The sequence below is a fragment of the Lepeophtheirus salmonis genome, chromosome 10 (assembly GCF_016086655.4).
Source record: "Lepeophtheirus salmonis chromosome 10, UVic_Lsal_1.4, whole genome shotgun sequence".
Lineage (NCBI taxonomy): Eukaryota > Metazoa > Arthropoda > Copepoda > Siphonostomatoida > Caligidae > Lepeophtheirus > Lepeophtheirus salmonis.
In genome coordinates this window covers 10,628,542-10,647,159 of record NC_052140.2, presented here as the reverse complement: position 1 = coordinate 10,647,159, position 18,618 = coordinate 10,628,542, and positions in this window count along the sequence as shown.

Genomic DNA, 18,618 nt, shown 5'->3' with positions numbered 1-18,618 from the left:
GTTCAATTGATGGAGTAATGTTGTTTCTTTAAAATGCGCCAGATTTTGTCCACACACCCTGTATAGTATGCTCTTTTAATATAGTCTTTTTACCTTTAAAAACTTCTTACTTAGTTATTTCTTATTTCCATAGTATGTAATAGATTTTGTTAAGCACTAACGTGGCGATCAGAGGAATGTATATATTCTTTGTGGTAGAAGCAATGATTGAAATGCATGAGAATTGAAAGTGAAGGGATATCTGCACAATGAAGGATCCTTTCCTTTGAACAGATGAGATTAACCATCCTTCTGGTACAAAGAGGTGAGATGCCTTGACTTTGATTTTGCATAAGAATCTTACCTTAGTTGTGTGAAAAGAGATCTCGATCATGACCTGGAACTAGAAAGACCCAACCATGAGGACTTGAACTTAACCTGAACACTGGACTCACGGATGGGAGAGTCCTATGAATATTGGACAAATTCAATATCTTTCTTTTTATTGGAAGATATTTCAGCTGAGAGAATAAGTAATTAAAAAAAAAACGTCTTTGCTGCATTGTGAGGATCAATAATGAAGATCAAAATAAATAGTAGATAAATATGAATTTCAAGGGTAAGAATGTAATGTCTAAGGCACTTTTTAACGGCCGAGTCAGTATTGTTCGAAAGTTTTAGGGTTTCTGAAATTAAGTAAACCATGGGGAATCCCATTGACAATTTTATAACAAGATTTATAAGCTAAATTTGGAAAGCTTATATGTGAAGGGTGTTCTTCGTCATTTGAAGACTCCGTTTCACATATGAAACATATAAAGGTTTGAAACCACCTTAGCGAGAGCGCAAACTCACGTTACATACGGGGGCGATCCGTACCTCTTCCCTACGTGAGCAAGTGTCTAAAGAACTTCGGGAAATGGTTGATAAAGGGACACTAGAGAAAAGTGTTCTGAGTGAGCGTCTCCTATTGTTTTTGTATTGAATAACAATGGTAACGTTTGGATATGTGCTTTTTTACACAGGCAATATCACCTATCATTGATAAATATTTCTATCCCATCCCTCATCCTGAAGAGTTGTTTGCAGATTTCCTGGATCTAGTTATTTCTCTAAGCTGGACTTCGCTCATTGCTATGAGCAATATGCATTGGACGACGAGTCCAATAAGTTTCTGTTTATTAACATCCATTGGGTCTGTTCCGGTACAATGTTCTCCTGTATGGTCTTGTTTCTGCTCCAGCTATCGTGCAGGCGGCCCAGAAGAAGCTGTTTGAGGGAATTTCTGGCATTAAAATCTACATTGATGACGTGCTCGTCTTTTTGAAACCGAGAGAGAAACATCTGAAGACGTTGGAAGAAGTTTATCATCGTATTGCCAAGGTTGGTGCTCGTCTTCAGCTGGAGAAGTGCAGGATCATGAAGGTTGCAAGGTGTCAAAGCAAGGCAGGTCCTTGGATTCGGAACTTATTCACCCTGTCTTGAACTTCTCAGTACCCTTTTGTACACAGAAGAGAATTTTTTTTAGTCTCGTCCATTATTATGGTCACTTTGTTCCTAATTTATCTGCAGAGGCGACCCAATTCATGAAGAAACAAAAAAAAGTGCAACTTTTAGGTCGACAACAGAGATGCAAGTAAGCTTTAATCATATTAAAAATGCAATGTCTTATGCACCTATCCTTGTTTACTATGATCCATCTCGTCGATTGTTCTTATCGACGGGTGCTTCCCCTGCTGTTTGGGAGCCGTTCTCTTACAGAGTGTGAGGGATTTGGAAAGTCCAGTGTCTTTCGCGTAAAAAATACTAACTCAGCTGAATCAAACTACTAACGAATTGATAAAGAGGCAATGGGATCATTTATGGTCTCAAAAAGTTTGAACGTTACCCGTTGGACAAAAATTTACCATAGGAACCGACCATAAACTTTCACAGTTTATCCATAGTCCTTAGAAGGAACTTCCTAGCGTGGTGTCTGCTAGACTGTTTTGTTATGCTATGATTAAGGGTGATAATTTTGGGAAGAATAGAAAAGCGTGCGAGGAGAAGAGAAGAAATACTTATGGCATCATTGATTAAATAATATACATCTTCTTCTATCAAGAACTGTATCATTCCCGCCTTTATTATTCAATATTAAATGGTGATAGTCGATAGAAAACTGAATCAAATGCCTAAAATAACGTCGCCTTCTGTCTGGATTTATGAAAATGGAGGCCCAGGAATTTGGAAAATACTTACCGGATGAGAAACAGATGGTTTGTCGGATTTGTCGATATAAATGTGCCTTTAGTCCCCTGTCTAGAATTACACGCCATTCATTAGCATCATCTCATATCAAAAACATGGATATTCATCTAAAAAATCAAGTTCATGATGAATACATCCAGTCAAATTTTTAACTCTGATCTCACAAAGATGATTTTTATTGCATGTAATATAACTTTATCCATTGCTAATCATCTACGTTCATAAAATTTATGGAGAAATACACGGGTAAAGCTCCCTTCCCGAGGAACCATCATTAAATTCATGGAGGATGTTGGTACTGATGTCATTTATAGATTTTGGAAAGGTGAAATACAAAGGTACTAAAGTATTGACTCTGCATATATCATATTTCTCTATTTTCTTCCTCTTTTCCAAATGCCTCCCAAAATTTATATGCCTTGAATCCCTAAACTTCAACTTCTGCTCCAGCGTTTGTCAAATTGAGTTATCTTATTATTAACAGGAATATGAATTACGATCTATATCACAGAATTGCTCATTTAAGAATAAAAAGGATAGTGATTCCTTACTTCTAAGTATGGAATATATGTGTATATATCTTTCTTCCGACAGCTGAGAGGATGTTTTTGCATTCATAATTTATTTCATGCCCTGAATATTGGATCATTTTCTTTATTATATCTTTCTTTTTGACGAAAGAGTTTTTTGCTTCCCTTCAGCATGATATTAATTACCTAAAACTGTCAAGATAATTGACGAACGAAGTAAAAATACAGGGTTGAAGGGAGGAAGAAAATGAGAACAGGAGTAGACTTTTGAGTTCCTATATTTTAGTAATTTCTGGAATCGAATAAAGCTCCTTAGTATCGTATCATGTTTTAAATGTTTGTTTAAACTATTTTCATTTTTGATCTTCTTCATTCAAATATCGTCTTATTGGTGATGAGTGATGAAGTAGACAGAGAGCTTGAAATAGGAAATTGAATTAAGAATATTAAGCTATTGCCGTGCATTTCGATGTCAAAATGAATAATAGAACTAAAATCTTTATTTTCTATCAAAAATATATCTTTCCAACGCTTACTTTTATTAATAATGATAACCTAATTTGTTTTAAAAAATTACAGAGTCCAAAGAATAAATTAACTATTAGAATGGAAATAATAAGCTTTATATTTATCTTATTAGAAGACAATTAACTTTAATGCATTATACGAAAAGAAACTAAAAAAGGATCAAAATCAGCTGGTAGTTACCCAATTCTTCTCCTAACTATGGAATTATTATTCAATAATTGTTGAGAAGTTTTCATAGCTTAACAAGAGGTAATTATATATTTTTTTTAATATTATCATTGGAGACTGATGAGTCATCATATTCTACTTGAAGATGTCTTTAAGACTACACAAATCACGTTTTTGCATTCTCTTTAATTAAAAGAATAACACTGTTAAGTTAACAGTGTTAGCGTTTCATCTCTATTTTATTCAACTCTGTATTTCCCCCGATTCCATCTTTTTTTAAATAAATATAAGTGAATTAATGTGTGATTACACACACACTCTCTCTTTCTATTTATGTATTTTAATTAGTGTTGGATCAGTTCGAGGACTGGATTAATAATTAGTAGTGTTGGATTAGTCCTAGGACCACATATAATATGTAAATAGTAACTATTTTTTGAAGAAAAAGTATATTTTCGCGTCCTCTTTTACAAAAAAAAATATAAAATATTTTTATGTCAAAAATGCCGAATTTGCGTTTATTAACTAATTAGCCTACATATCCATTTTTTGCCAGCTCTTTTCCCTTTTAAGGCGGCTTACCACATCTTTCGCGCGTATAAGTGTATATATAGCTATAAATATGTATATGCATAAATATAAATGTTATCGGGATAAGATTTCTTCGCACAAAAATATCATTTATATATATTCAGCCCATTTTTTTGTGACTTTTTTGCTCGCTACATAAAATGTTAAAATTGTAGAAAAGGAGTTTAGATTATATTTTTGTTTCTGACAATTGTATTTTGTCACTTTTTTAACTGTCTAGTGCATGTTAGCCTGCCTTGTAGCCACTAATGCTGCTTATTCTCTTCTCTGTCATTGATTGGAATGAAATAATTATAAAACGACTCGCGACTTCCTTACTTCATTGTAAAAATATAATGTACAAGTAGCAATTTTTTACAAAGCATAACTTAAAGAGCAGATTTTACAAGCACTTTAATACTTATTTTAACAATAAATCACTAACCAATTAAATTAACAATGTAACATTGATGCTTTAATTTCATTTTGATTTATTAGAATTACTCACATAATATGTATTTAATGAACATATGCCTGTGGGTAATTTAACTTTGGAATGTGCCGCAGAATAAACTAAATATTACATTGTTTCATTGTCCATGATTCTATGAGATAATTATGTAACTTTTACTTGAATAGAATTAGAGATAATTTTTGAATGAAGATGTAGCAATATTTGCTCCAAAGAACAATTCAAACTGAAGCATGGCATTTCATAATAAAACATTAAATAACCATATAAAAAAATTAGAAGAATCGGTGATTACCATGTAAAAAATTTCCAAAAAGTGTATACACTTGACATTGAATGTCCCAATAGTAAGTATGAATTTATATGTATGCAGTATACATACATATACATATTTGATTTAAATATATAATATTTGGTATTTTATCACAAATATATTTTTTTTTATTGTTTGATTAAGGAAATTGCTCTTGTTAATTCAATTTAAAGGTGAATTGATTGAACTTTCAAGGTTATGTATAGAGAAAGGGAATTTTAAATCCAGAAAATTGAAGGATAATGTCTACTGAACTCTATTTTCTGAAATTAATTCAGCAAGCCCATAGCCAAGTAAATCATTCAAAATAACCACCTCCAGCTTCATCCATAGCTTCAAACATTATCCTGACAACTATGATCAGGAATTCCTTGTCCATGTTGACCACTTCCACAGAATGGAAGCCTCCAAAGAGTCAACAGTGTTATGTACGTGTTTATTGGACTTTCTCTCCAAGACACCACATACATACCGGGTGGTCAAATAATGAAATCTGAACACTTAATAGTTCAATCACAAATAAAGTTTTGAGTGATGTAAATAAATTCAATTTTCGATATATTAAAGCGAAAACAATTAGTTACATACAAAACCAACTTGAGTTCTTTAGCTTACAAGTAAAGAAAATGACACTTTAACGTGATCTTTTAATTTCCAATTACGCACTCCAAGGAGTTGGGCGTCTTCAGGACTAATGTCTAGGTCCTCAGCAAGTCCAAACCGTTGGTAAGAAAGAAGGGCTCTGTCAAAAAGGTCCAACTGGATCCGGATTAATTAAAGAAAACAGCCAGTTCTTGCATGGGCTTTGATAGCCCATGCAAGTTATTTCGGGGTTTTACAATTGACTGACAAAAGAGCTATAAAAAGGGGGCGGTAAGAGCGATATAGCGAGGCCCTTTTTTCACACCAGCATTGAAAGAACCCCATCTCCTCCATTGCAAGAATCTTTTAAATGAGTTTTTTTTAATTCTTCTAAACTCTTTTTTGACATTTTTGCCCCCTACAGCCCTTATACCAACCTTCTCTACTACACCTTTTGAGTACATGTCAAGAGCAAGGCCTTCAGTGTCTGTCATCCCAACACCAAAGTCCTCAAAACTACTGTTAGCCAGTACAAGGAAACCATAGTAGAAGAATACATCTGCAGCAGGTGTCAGGCCTACTGCCGCCACCTGGAAGCCATAATTACCACTAAGAGCGTCTACATCAATGATTGAAAGAGCTCAGATACACATCTATTTATAGTATAAATTTTGTTTAAATTCTATTATTAATGAATTAACATCTTAGTTATTATAATTGTCAAACTGTATTTTACATTTCCTTTTCTGAAATGCAGAATATACTTATGATACCTATCAAAGTGCAATCTTACCTCTTTCTTAATTATCAAGATACCATATTGGCAGACGAGGAATTACTAATCGAACTTACCAGTAACGTCAGGAAAATCTTATTATCTTAATTTTTTTTACTTTCAAAAATTAATTTACAATTATTTTCTTATCAATTGTTGATAAAATGTCCTCCATTGGTCACATAAACATTTTTGATGAGACGGAGAAAGTATTTGAGGATTATGTAGCTAGAGTTCGTCTATTTTTTGTGGCAAATAATATCAAAGAACAGTTATTTGTTCCTTCCTTCTATCTATTGGCCGGGGGTCGCTTATATTCTCTTTGTAGAGACCTTTTGTCTCTAAAAGATCCCTATCAAGTCTCTTTTGAGGAGGCTATTAAAATATTAAAAAATAATTATAAACCTCTAAATATAATAATATACGAGATATTTAAATTCTATAACCGAAAATAAGGCTTGGGAGAGTCTATTGCAGATTTTGCTACATTTCTAAAATATCTTATTAAATCATGTTCTTTTGACAAAAATTTAGAGTAAAGGTTGTGTGACGCATTGCTCATGGGATTGCACGATGATTCATCTCAAAGAATTTTACTCACTGAGAGTGGCTTGACTTTTAGAAAAACCTTTGAAATAGTTCGAAGAAGAGAAGTTGCTTGTTGTGATGTGGCTTATATTTCGTAAGCACTTAATTGAAGTCTAAATGCGGTTCATGAAAGAACATTTTTCCTTTTATCTACAAGACTTTCATTAATCCTTAAAACATTGTTGTGAGGGTAGAGGGCTCTCTAAATAACCAAGGATATTCCTTACTATATTATAAAACACTATACAATAATTAAAGACATGTTTCGGTACAGACTTTCTATATTTCGAATGAATAATATAGATAAATATAAGAGAAAAAATACGCCTTCTTTTTTGGAGGGAAAAACAGTTGAATATAATCAGGGTTGCCAATAGGTGATGATATGGCCAGATATGCAGAAAACTCAGATTCCAACACTTGTAGTAGCTATGATAAGAATAACTGGTGAGAGGATTGTCCCTACAAGATTATATTCGGGTTTTTTTTTTACAAAAAGAAGGGGTATGTTTAAAAAAAACCATTAAGTGAATTCTTTTAAATTAGATTTAACCCCTCTTCCATATGAAATTCTATCAAAATTATATGGAAACCTGATTTATTAGCAAAAAGATGCTGGTTCTGCTAAAAGGATATTAAGGAGGAATACTTTTAAGTCCTTTTATAAAAATAATTTGCCAAAAAATATAGAGTCAAAATTTAAATTAACTAAATATGGAGGATTGCTAATTAGAATTTTTGGAGAATTTCGTGGAAAGTTTGAGAAAGATAAGCTGTTACTTCAATTGTTATTGTAGAAGAAAATGGACTTGATTTGAAGGCATTTACTGCTGAACTTGTTTTCAACAGGCTTAATGATAGAGTAGTGGCATTTGGCTATGTAGGAGAGGAGCACCGATATGTCAACACCAGCAAACGCCCTCGTTCAGTGATGATGTTAGGGTTGGTTACATCCAACGAGAAGGCCATGAACCCAGTGTTGTTCTCTTTAGGATACAGGCAGAAGGCTGATGAGTAAGTCAAAATTCTGGACACCAAAGTTATCCTGTGGATCAAATCCATTGTTGGCCATACTCCATGGGTGCTCCAAAAAGATTAAGGGCCTTCCCACACCGCAAAGAAACCCAAAGAGTTGTTCCATGCCAACCTGAACTTCTGGACAAATGACTTCTGGCCGCCACTGAGCCCAGACTTCACCTCTTGGACTATTCTATCTAGGCGCACGGGGAGTCCAAGGCCTGCAAAAGATGACACAACAGTACATGCACTCTGAAGAAATCTGTCAACAAGGCCAGTGCCTCCATGAGCTCTGAGTCCATTCAGAGGGTATACAACAGCTTCCGCCACCGCCTGGAGTTCACCATCAATTCTGAGGGTGGATACAATAACTAAAACATATTATTTGGAATTTAAATAATAAATAATAGTTACTAAACTTGTTTCCTAATTCCCTCCGGATACTGCCATTGACATCAATACTTTTGTGTTAAAATTGGTAAAAAATAATAGTTGTCCCTGTATAGAAACTATTTCTAAAATTACATAAATTATCTGATAAATAATAATTGACTCCTCATGATGGAGGTTATCAAATTTTCCTTCAGCAAAAAAAGAGGAAAATTAATATGATATCATTGTTAATTTACAAATTTTTTGGAAGAAAGGTGTCATGACGTTTCATTATATAAGTTGCAGGCAGCTCTTAGGGGAAAGAAATAAGCACAAGTCCCACTTTCTATTAAGCAAAGACATAGGCAGGAATTACTCTGTTGTCGATTATCATTACTACTCTGAGTCCAATCAGAACATGTAACTCCCCAACAAATCCTCAGTGTTACCTTCCTGGATTAACGGGCACACAGACTCATGATTATACTTTAACTTTAGATTTTCTCTTCAAAAGAATAATGTTTAGTGATCCCACTTTAAGGAAATTAAAACACTTTTCAAGTTGCCGTCAACAACAAAACTTGCACGCTAAAAAATGCTACGGATTTACAATTCTATTGATATTATATGGGACTTATATATGTACAAGGTAGGGCAGCAAAACGTGGGCTCAAGAAATGGATTTAGAAAGAATTCCATAATTTTATATTTTCAATAATAGGCAAAAAATTAATAGTTACAAAACATGTAGACAAGGTGAATGAAAAACTTTTCTCACTGAATATGGACACTTTCATTGTCAATCTCAGCCTTTACACGTCACCTAAAAGCCATGCAGGAGTTGATAACAAGTTCCTCTGACAAGTTGTACCATGCATCCACTATGGAAGACTTCAGTGAGTCCACAATTGGGTTGAAGCCCTGTTGGTTTCTCTCTCCAAAGTACCCCATATAGAAAAGTGCAGTGGATTCAGATGTCGTGAGGACGAGACTATATCTCTTTTGACAAGAATCGATACATGTTATCTGCACAGAACTTTTGCCATTCGGTGGATGTGTGAGAGATGGCACCGTCCCGGTTCCGCTCATATCGTCCGGTAGTTGGTCTTCAGCCTTGGCAAGATGGTGTACTTAAGCACCTTATAGTAGAATTCCTTGCCGTCTTTTGTCGAGCCTTAAAAAAGAAAGGAGATATCTTCTTTCAATCAGAGGCCACAACACCAAGGATCATAGTTTGGCCGGATATTTTGTATCGTAAACCAATTCTAAATCTTCTTTTGTTTGTGCCAGCCAGTGGTTGTTTGGGTCGATGTTAATTGATAAACAGTGAAAATCTTCTTGTCAGAGAATCCTTTTATAATTGACCCATTTTCCTTGATACATGTGAGAATTTTCTTACACCTCTAGAGCCCCTTGGCTTTCATGCCCTCGGTCAGAAGGTGTTCTGGGCCCCTTGTGAAAGAAACTAATCCCAAGGAGCCACCGAGGAATCGTTGGCAAGGCGATTCCTCGACGTGGTGGGAGTCTCCTTAATATTCTTCTCCAAACTTTCTGACATCCTGGGAGGTATTTCCATTTTTTTCATCTTGGTTAACTTAAAACCAGGCTTTTACAACACTAAACAATGTGTGTAATCTTCATCACATCAACTCTGGGATCGAGGAGATCTGAGATACGCTGCCGCTTTGCTTGTTGCTAGCTCATGATATTTAAATGACTAAACGATTAGAATAATCATTCAGAAAATATCAAAAAAGAATCACTAAACCTTTTCATAGTAATGAGATAATAAATATTAATTAACAGTCTACATTTTACTGTTCTACCCTGTACATATGTATCAATTGCATATATGCATGTATCGAAGACAAGGAATGTCAAACAAAGTCTTATTAAGAGAACAATAAGAAACCTTATCCTATTATATGAGAAAACAATACAGAAACCTTCAAATTCTTTCTGTATTTAGTTAATTGTTTCAACAAAGTTGGCTCAGATAATTTGTGAAAATCTTTTAAGGCTTATAACAAACCTCCTAGATGTCCAGCGAAATAACTTTTTCGACAGTTGGCGATATTCTTATTGATAATTGATCTTAGTAATAATAGGAAAATGTAGAAAAGGTCATCTTGTTGCAAAAAAAAGTGGTAAATTGACGAATAATAGTATTATATAAACGGTTTATTTTTATATCTTCCTTTGTTTTTTTAGAAAAGTTAAGTTTATTTGGGAATAATTTATTTGTACAGAAAATAAATTATTTTTAAAATAAAATATCCTATAAACTAGAGAAACTACATTAATTCATTAAAAAAAATATTTTACTGTATCGAACCATGATGGGTGACCCGCAGTTCGTACCTAACCATGGGTTTAGCGTACCGTCGCATTCCTAATAAATAATAGTAAAGGGTGGCTTATATAAATGTTTATAACAGAGAAAAAAAGTGCTGTGACTTTATTTCTGAAACGGTTTTGTCACAATTATGACAAGAAATAACATAATAAAATAAATTTGAGATTCAATTTATAAAATCGCCGTTAACTTAATTCACAATTTTTACAAAGTCCCCAGAAATATCCAACTGTCTTTTTGATCGTCTCACTGGTTGGAGTCTGGAATACCCTTCTTAGCCCAGCTATGAGGGATCTTTTGGTCTTGTGGGGACCTTCATTGGAAACTTGGTTAACATTGCCCCAGATAAAATAATTAAAAGGTTCTATTCCGGTGAGTTAGGAGGACTCTGTTGAACGTACATCACATACTCAGAATCAAAAAATCAAGTGTTCTTTTGCTAGTGTGAAAGAGTGCCCGTCTTGATTCCAGATCAAAGTACGGTCTTTCATGATGCTGTAAATCCAGGGCTAGACTTTGATGTAAAGAACACTGACGCTGCTAAAAACGTCAAAAACAATAACTTACTGTCTGTACTTCGCTTTCATGTTCCTAGGGATTTTATAAGGACTGCTTGCCAGCCATATATTGTTCCTCGAGTTATACTTCTGGGTTTGACATAAAACATAAAAGAGAACTGGGATTTTGATTATTCATAATTATCTTAATAGTGTTGTCACGATACCAATATTTTCGTATTGGCTCCAGGTATCCACATTTTTATTTTCTGGAATGTATTGTTTGATTTGTTCATTAATAACGAGAGGGTCCATTGAAATCAAAATACTTTGAATTATAAACTTCAACACCTTATAATTTATTAACTAACCCTACAATTTTACAAAATTAATGTAATAAGATACAAAAAGTATTCTTTAAAATAATAACTATTACGCTTTTAAACGCAACAATTTTTGATTAAATTAATTAACTATTACTTAGCCAAACAGGCTTGACTGGTTTAAAATAGCAACGGGTGAGTTTGTCTGTTGAGCTCTGCCTATAACTTATGTACATATGTATATTTTTAGAACCACCAACTTCAAGGTATTAAACACACAAAAAGTATTCAATTTTAAAAATGGAATATTTGAGAAAATGAACAGCAAAACTATTTGATTGTTTAAATGTATGTTATTTTTTTTTTTTTCTTGATTGTATTACAAGGAAAACAAACAACTAAATAGATAGGTAAATATTTAGTTTAATATAATGCTCCTTCATGTTTATAATTCCGGGTGCTCCATTGAAATATGAACACTTACTTAAGCGATAATTAATGAAGGATGAGTGATTGAAATTAATCCATATTTCGATTTATTAAACCATAAGCAATTAGTTACTAAACAAAACAAATTTGACCTCTCTAGCTTACGTTCAAGAAAAAAATTATTCTTGAACGTGATCAACCAATTTCTATTGGCACACTCCAAGCAGTCAGGTATCTCCAGGACCACTGTCTACGCCGTCAGCAAGTCCAAAAAGTTGGACAGGAAGAAAAGCTTTCTCAAAAAGGCCAAAATAGACCCAGATGAGTTAAAGAAAACAGCCCAGGCCAATCCCCTTAAGTCAATGTGGGTCCATGTAAGAGATCCCGGGATTTCACACCAGACTGTTCAGGGAGGCAACTTTTGATACCAGAAATAAAGAAACCCATCACTTTCGTTGCAAAACATTTTGAGTGCATATCGAGGGGAAGGCCCTGAGTGGCCTTCAACCAATACCAAGGCCCTCAAAGCCACTGTTAGCAAGCACTGGGACGCTATGATAGTGGACTACATCTGCAGCGGAGCATATGACTTCGCTGCCGCCCGGAAGACATCATTGCCGTTAGGGCAGATACATTATTGGTCAAGATATCATAGACACACATCTATTTATAGTATTAGTTTTTTTGAAATTATATTGTTAAATTAATATATTATATCTTGTAGAAGTTTAAAATTCAAATGTTTGATTTTAATGAACAATCCGTAGTCTTTGATGTTGAGTAAAGTCAAAAGCCTTCAGAATCCGACCCCCTAATGTTGAGGCATTAAAGGACTCTTTCATTGAGCAGTGACTTGCCATATCTGAGTCCTTCATCAAAACACCTGCTGCTCATTCCATAGCTGCCTTTCTACACATTATTGCTCCTTACGGTTGTCATATTCAAAATGGTTCCTTACGGTTGCCATACTCAAAATTAATTATACTCAATATCAATCATTATAAATTATAATTTAAACTTTTTTGAATATAACTGTACCTATAAAAAATTATATATAATTTATAAAATTGGTAATTTTAGTCCTAAACTTTGCACGACACAGTAAATGTATGATAAGTACATTTTGAAATGAAGAACCTTTGATTTACTAATGGCATACTTGTTTTTATATGGATATAAATATATAAAATTGATATAATAATCGTCTTAAATGTTTTTTTTTTCTTATTATTTAGTGACTTAGTTCATTATATAATAGAAAATTAATGAAAAAGATTTTTATTAAGTTTTTGCCTTTCTTTATTTTTAATGGGATTTTATCTTACAGTCTTCAAAGATGGGCAATCATATCTTTTCAATCAGTTCAATAAAAATATCTGATATTTTTATTGAAAACGGTGTTAAGTTTAATAAATAGTGTACATTAAAAAGTTTTCTTAAACTATCTGAAGACAAACATGGAGTTGAATAATGATGATGCTTACAACCAGTGACGGTTTCAGGGGGTATTTGAAATTGGTATTTAGTTATATTCATAATATTATAAATAAAAGTGTCTCTATGTATTTTTAGAGTGAATGCATATGTGTCTTCTGCATTGCATACAAAATTTGTTGCATATGTTTGAGAGATTGTTTCTTGAGTTTAAAAAATGAATATTTTTAACTGAAGTTTGAGTGTTAAATTTGGTGTCCTTTTGAGGAGTGGTCTGATATTTATATTAAATCTATAATTGTCCATTTTATTGGTAGGTTTTATCTTCATCCAACGCTCAATATTTAATATATTAATCCCTTCTTCTCTTTGTATGATGGAATGACAAATCCACCCTTTTTATTTATCCTAAGCCTAACACTCTTGTCCTTCCATAGCTCACACTAAAGCTTTAAACCAAGTAGCGAAATGCAACCGTTAGCTTGAGTAGATACTATGGTCTATATTTTTACGCCATATGTTGCATTTTCTATGGGGTCACTCTATTATTTATCCTACGTTCTTCAATGTCACGAAGTATCTTGACGTTTTTAACATTTTGAACAAGAAATGCTATTCCAAAAACATGAACAAAGTCCAAAAAATATATAAATTCCGATACTGTTCCATCATATCCTCTGAGCTTCAACCAGAACCGGATCATATCTAGGCCATGAAAGCAGTGGCCAAGATATGCTTAAGAAGAGCATGTGATTTTTCTAAATCAACGACAAGTATGCAGCCCATGTTTTGGAACGGTCAATAGGGAAATGGGCTTTGGAAGCAAAGTTAGGCAAAGACTACAAGGCTGCCCTCACCAAAAAAAGATTTTCTTCGGATGTGGTTAATTGATGTCTCATAAACATATAAGTGCATATAGGACTTCCTACCGAATAATTCGAACAAAAGAAACAAAGAGGACAGGTTGAAGCCGAAATCTCCCAGGGCACAGACAGCCACTTTCATACCTCTTGTAAGGCAACAATCAATAGTGATTGTCATAAAGTACAAATGAATTAGAATGGTTTTCAAATGTAAGAAACTCACGCTCTCCTAACCTCTGTGAATTCGATCCATATTTAGACATTTATATTGATACTTCAACGTCTAGGCTTAGCATCTATATCAAAGAAATAAAATTACACATCCATATTCCTAAAAGGATATTCTTTGCTCAAATTATTTGCAAATGTCCCCTGTATTATCTTTGAAAAATAAAATTGTATACGGAGATTAAATCAGGATAGCCGTAGGTACTACTCCAGTATTCCTATTGAATAGTGAGTAATTTCATTGTAGTTCAAAACCCTATTTATTTTATTAAGATATCAATTCCTTCGCACCTCCTTAGATAATTAATTTCGACCCCGTATTTCCATGAAGTGATTACTCACTCCTTTTATCTGCTGTTTTCTAAAACCAATTTTCCTCAAGGAATAAGATTAGTGGTGTACATTAAATTTACATTACCTTATAGACTATATATCCATAATTGTGGCAAAAAAAAAATGTGCTCATAAACCAGGAGCTATACAAAATGTGACCGTAGGTTTTAATATATATTTCAAATAGGTAGAATAAATTGTGTTGAACGAGATATCGATTTAATAAACACTTGCATTAATAGCAAATCCCTTAAGAATAAATTAAAATTGCAAATAGTCAACATATTGTTTCAATATTTTTATTTATTTATTATCATTGGAGACTGATGAGTTTTACATTTTGTAAATAGTAGACGGATCCTTCATGGGACGATCCTTTCCGAAGGTGATACATGTGCAAAGTGACTTTCTTTCCATAAATGAATCTATACCTAAAGAGCTAATAAAAGCTTTTCTCCAAACAAGTTGAAAAGAAGGCACACAAATTCAAGTATTGTTTTTATACTCTATTTCTTTTAATTTATAATGGAATATTTTTAGATATATATGTATATCCATCATCTGAAATAAACTCTAAAAACTTGATAAATTCCGCATTCAATTACTGTATCATCTTCAGCTTTATCTTAATCTATGTTGCCTGTAGTCTAAGGCTACTATTTCCCCTCTTTTCTGTCTAAAATAACCTCAGAAACTCCCATCATTTTCTCGAGCTACAGAATGACCCAACACATTCTTGTATGAAGGATTGAAAGATAGAGCCTTGAAGTTTGAAGCCTAATGAGAGAGGGTGTCTTCTTCATAAAGCTCAGGCTCTCTTTCGAAAAGGAAACCTCCGGTTTTTTGGCCCGAATAGAATGGAATTAACCTAGTGAAGGCCTTTCTTTCTTAAGAGGAGCTCACCCCATACTTATTTTTTAGCGTACAAAGAACAGTTCCCGACGGAAAGGAGGTAAACTTTCTTCCTCAACTTATTTGGCTAAACTCTATTCATCCTCCTCAATGACTTCTTGACCTTTAGAATGAAAATAGTCTAAGTCATGGAAACATCTGCTCCCTCGAAGGACAAGCTCCAGAGCTATCAATGCACACCACGTCCAGAAGACTCCTATACCTTAATCTGATAACTGAACATAATTGATCACTATATTTATTAAAATATAGCCATATGTGCATATATATACACGAATATAGTTTAGGATCAACACTTTTTATTCTCTTGAAGGTAGAAATACCAAGAAAATACTGCCTCTAACCGATAAAAAAGAAGATTTTGACCAAGACGTTTTTCCGCTTTAGATCTTAACATGGACTTACATCTTATTTTCATACTATACCCTTGTAAGTATGAAAAAGAAAAAAAAGTATGACTAACATCTGTCTACGTTTATTAATCAATACGGTAGACTACAAATAGTTGCCTTGTAACTTTGAACGACTTCATCTGAATCCTTGATGAGTACACTTCAGTTTTATTTGGACACTCACGAGTATAACATTTTTTTTAACTTGTTTTACAATGACAAAAGTGACTCACAAGCAACGTTAGTAAATATCCTACTTTATTTCATGTGGCGTATGAAGACAAAAGCGAGCTATAATTATTTTTCTCAAATTGAGCGTGGAAAATTGAATTTTGTCTGACGCAGACATTATTCAATGTGAAGCAATTTATGATGCAATAATTTCAGGGGGTGACATCTGACGTCACTAGAAAGGGTTGTGAATGTAACTATAATAATAAGCTAAAATTGAACATCAGACATGTTGAAGGAATATTCGTTAGAGACAAAGGCTAAGATGGGATGATTGAGAGGGGATCCAGCTAGAGAAACGTTCTAGATAGTTTCAAAATACCCCTCAGTAACATTAAAAATAGGTTTCAACAGTGAAGTCTCATTAATCAGAATGGGGGAGGGAGGGGTGAAAAATTGATGATTGCGAAATCTTTGATAAAATTGAGAGCAAAGAGTAATACAATATCCAAGTCATCTGTTTACACCTACTTGAGACAAACTCAGAATGTTTTTCCTTACAAACCTCGTCTGCACCCAAACTTTCTGAAGATCAAAGGAAAGCTCGACATCTATTCTGCCGTAAAAGTCCAGACTGGACTGTGGATGGCTGAAAATGTATCTTCTTTAGTGACGATAGTTGATTTGTGCTATTTAATGCACCAAATCTTCAAAACAAATGGGTTTGGAAAAGAAATAAAGGTTATATTTCGTAAGTACAACTACGAAATTTCCATTGCAAATTCAGGTATGGGCATTTATAAGATATCAAATTTCATTTTCTGGATTGGCCTGTTCTTTTTTTAAAGATAATTATCTCAGATCAATGAACACTTGAACAACAAGTTGTTAAGATATTATTTCTCAGAATCATAAATATAAAATATGATTAAATTTGCAACTAGTTACTTTCTTCTAAGTAAACAAGCTTATCCGAACTTATACATAATTTGTTATTATATCCTGGATACAAACAACATTATTAAAGATGAACATGGTACATGCGGTAAAAAAAACAACAGTAGTGGGGACTCAAGTTGGTAAATGACAATTACTACACTAATGAAGTTGACAACAAATATAGAGGGTAAACTTATTGGAAAATCGACATCAAAAAGTGTAAAGAAAGAATTCATTCTATCCTTGAAAATGATAATATATAAATTATTAAGGTTCTTCAAGGGATACAGAAGAATAAAATAATTTTTTTCAACTTTGAAGGGCGACAAATGGTTGCTCAGTGAATCATTTTGTATGCGCAAACACTCACAAAGACTATACTGAGCTCTAAATCCCGTAAAATGTGCTTGTTTAAAAATAAGCAACGATATAAATACATAGACATATGATGAAATAGAAACACAGAAAATAAACTTTAGTAAAATTTGATATTAACACGAATACTATTTTCCTAACACTCATGTAAAAGTTGACAAATAATATTAATAGATATTTTATAAGATTTTTTGAAATATATATAAATAAAATAGTACGTGACGAGTTTTTTAACTAGAACTCTTACACATCCCTGCACAAATATCGAACGACCTAATTGGCTCTTCAAATATAACGATATTTTTAGGGGTAATAGAGGATCTTGTTTACTCCTTGGAGTTTTTTCCTCACTCAAGGATTTCTATTCTCCTCACAATTATTAGATGGTTTTACACTCCGTCTTCATCGATAATTCCTTGGCAAGGTCTTCACACCGGATCCCTGTGCTCTGTGAGATTTACATGCCCACTAGAGTGAAAGGATGGAAGCCATCAAGCCATTCGAACCAAGGTAGCCCAATAATCCAAAGACGTTCGTCAGTGCAGATCTCTCAGAATTCCCGTATGTGTTCGTTCAGGTCGACTTAGTCAGAAAACCCCTCCAACCACCGTAAGAAGAACCATTCCCAGTCATCTGATGCACGTGCAAGACGATCATATTTTTGACCTTACAGGATAAATGGATCAAGCACTATTTAAACATTGATGTACCACTATCTCACCTCTGAGCCTTTGGCATCTTCACTGCATGCCAAATTGTTTAACTTTTTTCGTTTATTTCGATGTCAAAATGGGACAAACACAAATCAAGAATCTATATCTGATAAATTAACATGTAAGTAGGAAAGTCCCATCCTAATGACGAATTTGTTGAACTTTCGCTCAAAAATCATTTCAATGAAGTTAATTTTGTTTGATAATCTAAAGACCTTCCTTGCCAAGAGCCCTATAATTTTCTTTATTTGGGGTTGTGGTAAGAATATAACGTAATATTCAAACTATTTAGGACTATTCAGTATACAATAGAAGCAAAGAACTGCCTCATGGAACTGATAGCTTAAGATAAATTTTCATTATTCTTTTTTTTTATTTCTACATGAAATTAAAATATTTTAATAAAGAGAGTTTCAGTCCAATGATATTGAATGTATGAAACTGTCTTAGGTACGGGCTTTATAAAGTTTTTTTGTTTTAGGTCAAAGTTCCTCGATTGCTACCCTTGG